This window comes from Anopheles merus, unplaced genomic scaffold (assembly GCF_017562075.2).
Source record: "Anopheles merus strain MAF unplaced genomic scaffold, AmerM5.1 LNR4000180, whole genome shotgun sequence".
NCBI lineage: Eukaryota > Metazoa > Arthropoda > Insecta > Diptera > Culicidae > Anopheles > Anopheles merus.
Window position 1 is genome coordinate 55,001 of NW_024427760.1, and position 5,000 is coordinate 60,000.

Below are 5,000 nucleotides of genomic sequence, written 5' to 3' on the forward strand. Positions count from 1 at the left end.
AAGAACCTTAAGGAACTCCCCGCACATATCAAGAATTATAGGTAACGCTGCCAATTACCTGTTGCTCTTAGTAAAACTCACAACTCATTCCTTGGGTTGGAAGTGTCCATGTCGGTGCCGAGTACAAGTTACCGCGTTCAAAGTTTGGTAAGCAGCGCACTCAACCTCCAACATAACCCTTCACGTCTTGATATGCTCTCTACAAAAGCGTGCGCTAATGCAGGTACAAATTAATGTACGTCCCAGATAGTGACGATCTCTGGGAGGAAGAACCTTAAGGAACTCCCCGCACATATCAAGACTTATAGGTGAGAACGGCCAATCACCTGTCTCTCTGCGAGACGTGTATAAAACACTGAATATAACTCACAACTTAACCTGTAAGTAGGGAAGTGTCCATGTCGGCGCCGAGTGCAAGTTACCGCGTTCAAAGTTTGGTAAGCAGCGCACTCGACCTCCAACATAACCCTTCACGTCTTGATATGCTCTCTACAAAAGCGTGCGCTAATGCAGGTACAAATTAATGTACGTCCCGGATAGTGACGATCTCCGGGAGGAAGAACCTTAAGGAACTCCCCGCACATATCAAGACCAATAGTTAAGAACGGCCAAGCACCAGTAAGGGAGTGCGTGTAGGTGCCGAGTACAAGTTACCGCGTTCAAAGTTTGGTATGCAACGCACTCGACCACCAACACAACACGTCCCGTCTTGATATGCTCTCTACATAAGCTTACGCAAATGCAGGTACAAATGAATGTACGTCCCGGATAGTGACGATCTCCGGGAGAGAGAACCTTAAGGAACTCCCCGCACATATCAAGACTGAGGTTTTGCCGTGCATGTCAGCGCCGAGTGCAAGTTACCGCGTTCAAAGTTTGGTAAGCAGCGCACTCGACCTCCAACATAACACTCCAACCTCGTTATAACTCATTATAACCACGTTAATGATCCTTCCGCAGGTTCACCTACGGAAACCTTGTTACGACTTTTACTTCCTCTAAATCATCAAGTTCGGTCAACTTCGGCCGTGCCAACTGCAACTCACGAAGGAATCGCGGAAGGTGTGCCTCCAGAGACCTCACTAAATAATCCATCGGTAGTAGCGACGGGCGGTGTGTACAAAGGGCAGGGACGTAATCAGCGCTAGCTAATGACTAGCACTTACTAGAAATTCCAGGTTCATGGGGACCATTGCAGTCCCCAATCCCTACTAAATGAGCATTTGGGTGATTTCCCGTTCCTCTCGGAATGGGGGCGCCATAAGGCGAGAACACGCTGCTGCTCACATTGTAGCACGCGTGCAGCCCAGAACATCTAAGGGCATCACGGACCTGTTATCGCTCAATCTCATCTTGCTAAACACAAGTTGTCCCGCTAAGCAGGGCAAACTAAGTGACGGGCACCCGTGAGGACACCCGCCACTCCTAACGTCAGGTGCGCCCGGAGGCACACTACTGACAGCGTTCTAGTTAGCTTGACTGAGTCGCGTTCGTTATCGGAATTAACCAGACAAATCATTCCACGAACTAAGAACGGCCATGCACCACTACCCTTAAGTTTGAGAAAGAGCTATCAATCTGTCTTACCTCAATAAGTTCGGACCTGGTAAGTTTTCCCGTGTTGAGTCAAATTAAGCCGCAAGCTCCACTTCTTTTTTTTTTTTTTTTTTTTTAAATTCTTCAAGAGTTCTTTATTGAGGACCATTGTTTCCCGAAAGAACCCCGCTCCTACCGGCGGGGGGTTACCACTAACGGATTTCCCCCCGCCGGGAATTCCGCCCGTTTGGGCCTTTCTCTTTATTTATTTGAATTCAAAAAACTTTTTTTTTTTTCACTATTTTTCCTTTCGTGAAAGGTTTTCGTTGCCGCCTTTTTAACATTAAATATGTTCCGGTAACCGTTGTCCTTGTCCTAATCCTTGCAGGTTTCACCGTATCATCACAGAGCTGCGTCAGCGCGCGGACACGTTCGCCGATGTTACGGCAGCTCGCTCGTCTTCGGTGAGGCCAGATCGTCGCTCGGCCAGCTGGGAACTCGGCAGCTCGTCCCGCGGGGGAGGCTGAGCCTCGACCTCCGCTTGCCGTTGCTCCAGCCGCCGCTGCCTCTCTCTCTGCCGCCGATTGATGCGACGCCGCTCCAATTCCGCTGCAGATGCTGGTAGTCGCTCGCGTCGCTGGCGACCCTGCGGAACCACTCTTAGTTCGCCGGCCTGTCGTCTTCGGCGGTACAGATGCTGCATGTAATTCCGACGAAGTCGCCGCATCTCCAACGTGCGTGGGGAGGGAGGCAATCCCCGGCTGCGCGGGGGGATTGGCGGTTCTGGAGGGCTGACCTCCTCCTCCTCGACCTCCCCTGTTGACTCCGCTGCGTCGTTGGCCGCTGCGTCATTGGCCGCTGCGCGTGCCAAAATTGCAGGGACGACCTCGTTCTCGCCGAGCCGCTCCTGCCGACGCCGCTGCCGCATTCGCCGGGCGCTGCGGTTGCGCACCTCCCGTCGCCTCAGCAGTCTCCGCTCTGCCTCCGCCATGTCCTCGGGCGGGCTGGCTGCTGGATCTGGCTGAGCAGCCTCAGCGACTGCCAAGGTAAGCTGCTCCTGCCGCCAGTCCTCCTGCAGCACGGAGAGGATCCGCCGAGCCGCTTGCTGGATGCGGTCCCACGACTCCGCGCTCTCCAGCAGACGACTGCCGATGTTGTCCTCGTCGACGCCGTTCAATAGTTCCGCCCGAACATCCGCGAAGCGGGGACACACGAAGAGTACGTGGGCCACCGACTCGACCGACCCTGCGCACCTGGGACAGTCCGGGGACGGAGCGAACCCGAACACATGGAGGAATTCGTGGACGAATGCGTGTCCACTCAATACCTGCGAGAGGTAGAAGTCTACCTCCCCGTGCTTCCGTCCCGTCCACAGGCGCACGTCTGGCACTTGTCGGTGGGCCCAACGTACATAGCGGCTGGTGTTCTGCGCCGCCTCGTCGTCCCACTGCTGCTGCCACAGCTGCTGTGATGCCTCCTTCTCCTCCTGGCGAATCGCCTCTCGACTGCTGTCCGGGCTTAACTGCAGTCGGTTATAGCAGCGGGCGTCTTCCTTCACCAGGAGGTGGTAGGGCAGTTCTCCGGCCAAAACCACCGCTACCTCGCAGCTGGTGGAGTGGAAGGCGCTCGTGATGCCCTGGGCCAGGGGCCGTTGCACGCGGTCCAAAATCCGCCTGCACCACTGCAGGTCCGCGGCTTCTGCCCAGACGGGTGCGCCGTAGCGGATGATGGACGCGGCCACTGCGGCGAGCAGCTTCCGCTTGCTCACTTGGGGGCCGCTGTGGTTGCGCATGACGCCACGCAACGCTCGCACCACACGGAGGGCCTTGTCCGCGACCATCTCGACGTGTGGGCGCCACGACAGGTGGTCGTGAAGCATGACCCCCAAGTAGCGGATCGACCGCTTCGAGCGCACTTCCACTCCACAGATGTTAACTGGGATATTTCTATACCCGCTGCGTTTGCTCGACACCATCAGCAGCTCCGTTTTCTCCGGTGCCAGGGAGAGATGGTGCTGCACCATCCAGCTGTTGACTGCTACCACGGCTTCCTCCGCGATCGCTGCTGCGTGCTCCGGTGTTGTCCCCGCTGCCAGGATCGCAAGATCGTCGGCGAATCCCACGATGGAGGCGCCCTCAGGGAGCTCTACGGCTAGCACGCCGTCGTACATAATGTTCCACAATGTGGGGCCCAATATGGACCCCTGTGGAACACCTGCCGATACTCGGCGGGTAACCGGCCCGTCCGCCGTGTCGTACGTGAGCTCCCTGTCGGCGAAGTAGTCCTGCAGTATGCGGCACAACTGCACGGGGACTCCCTTCGCCTGGAGCGCCTCGGCGATGCTCTGCCAGCTAGCCGTATTGAACGCGTTACGGACGTCCAGGGCCACAACCATGAGGCAGCGCCGGTCACGGTTGTTTGTCCTTCCAAAGGACTTCGCCCTTCGTCCCGCGTCCACGACTTGCTGTATAGCCTGCAGAGTCGATCGCCCTCGCCGGAATCCGAACTGCTGCTCAGACAGTTGCGGACTCTCAGGATCCTCGATGTATTCGTTGAGCCGGTTCAATAGCAGCCGCTCCAAAGCCTTGCCCGTATTGTCTAGCAGGCAAATCGGGCGAAAGGACGACGGCTCGCCCGGTGACTTGCCTGGCTTTGGCAGGAGCACCAGTCGCTGCTTTTTCCACGGCTGCGGAAAGCAGGACGTGTCCAGGCACTCCTGAAACACCCGGCGGAAGGGCTCCGGTTGCTGCCTGAGAGCAACCGTAAGTGCGGCGTTCGGTACTCCATCAAGCCCAGGAGCCTTCCGCGGGTGCATGCTGGCTGCTATATTCTCCAGCTCGGTCAGGCCGATCGATCGGAGCGGCGCCATGTTGCCAACTCGGAGATCAGGCCACTCTACCGGCGGATGAACCGGGAACAAGGCGTCGACAATTCGCCGCAGTTCTGCTGGATCACGTTCCGGGGCTGAGCGGGCCGCCTGGAACCAGTGGAAGACCTTCCGGAAAAAGTTTCCGGTTTCATCCTCCCTGATCGACAGCAAGAACCGGTCGAACGTCTCGTTCTTACTCAAACGAATAGCCTTCCGAAGGCTCTCTCTGGCAGCTAAGAGTTCCGTATGGAGCTGCTCTTCCAGCGGGATTGTTCTCCTCGCCATCTGCTCCTTTCTGGAGAGCTCGTCGATCATTGCCTGAATCGCCGGAGTCCACCAGTAAGCTGGCCGACCTGTGTGGTCCTGCGCTGGGAAGACCCGCGACATCGTCTCGTCGCAGACGCTGGTCAGCGACTCAACCAAGCTTTCGACGCTGTTAGCTTGACGGGCGAACCCAATCATGGCCAGCGCTTTCCCGAAAAGCTGGGAGTCAAACTGACTGGTCTTCCAGCGCGTACCGGCGTTGCTTACACGGGCCGGGCGCTGTCCACGCCGTGCTGCCCGATCCCTCGTTGGTGGTGGACTCACGCCAACC